General features: G+C 36.9%; 1 protein-coding gene across 5 annotated transcripts in view; it reads left to right on the forward strand.

The window, feature by feature from the left end:
- The window catches only part of APP (amyloid beta precursor protein), a 494720-nt gene that overhangs the window by 369833 nt on the left and 123778 nt on the right, over nt 1–1109 (forward strand). The gene's annotated exons all lie outside the window — the stretch shown is intronic.

Below are 1109 nucleotides of genomic sequence, written 5' to 3' on the forward strand. Positions count from 1 at the left end.
TTTTAAAAAAAAATGTTTTTTTTTTTTTTTTTTTTTTTTTTTTGGAATCAGTAATCACTAATCACTAAAAGCTGATTGTTAGACAGTATGTGCATGTATGTGTCATGCTCTAAGGGTAACGTGTGTACATCTGAATACATTACTTGGAAAGGCACATTGCCACCAAAAAAGAAGAACAATGATCTTCAGACCGCCTTTGAGGGTGGTAATACAACTTAACATGAATTACTTTCCACTTGTGTTTTCACATTTTAACATGCCGTATATTTGCATTCTCAACTTCCAAAAGAAATATTTGCTCTGTGCTTTCAGTTTGTGAAGCATCAGTATCCCCCATCAGAGAATATTGAATCTGATAAATCAGAGATTACATTTATCAGCTCTGACATGATTTTGTGAGTTCCTGATAGTGTCCTCTTCCATCTGCTTTATCTGCTTTTTTCTTGTGAAAGTTATAGCTACCATTTAAAACTGAAATGTGCAAGCATTATTATATTTCAGTAGCCTGACTGTTCATATAAAAGGAAGAGTGCAGCAGACTAGCAGGAATCTATTTTTTTTTGGAGAATGTTTTCAAAACATTTAGAAAATATTCTTTAGTTTCACAGGTTGAGGGAGAAGAAAAGTATAAGAGTTTGGTGAAGGATATGGGGGAACATAAAGTAAACTAGGAAGAAGTGTTTTTAGATGATTCCCATGACAGGAGTTGCAGAGGAGGAGGATTCCACATCAGCAATGACAAGATTGCATGAAGGGATAAAGGGCAATGGAAAAAAGTAGTATCTCTGAGTGGTGTTTGTTCCATTCTAAAGCCATGAAAGGTTGGGATGTGAGAATCCCATCACGAATTGGTTTATAGAAGAGACTGGAAAAGTAGATGAGGATTTTAGCAGAGGTAAAATTGATGCAGTGGCAAATTCTGGCAATGTTCTGTTGATAACAAGGAGACATGTCTTCTCATTGGTCATTCTGTGTCTACAAGTCCAAAATGGAGGAGCTGTTGACCTTCAAGAAGTCAAACTTTAGGAACTGTTGAACCTTAATAAAGTTCTTCTGCCTTTGTGACATTTAGGCTGCTGACAGACATGGAACACCCCCCCCCCCCCCCC

Source organism: Gavialis gangeticus, unplaced genomic scaffold, assembly GCF_001723915.1.
Source record: "Gavialis gangeticus isolate Ggan-Ray unplaced genomic scaffold, GavGan_comp1, whole genome shotgun sequence".
In the NCBI taxonomy this organism is placed as follows: domain Eukaryota; kingdom Metazoa; phylum Chordata; order Crocodylia; family Gavialidae; genus Gavialis; species Gavialis gangeticus.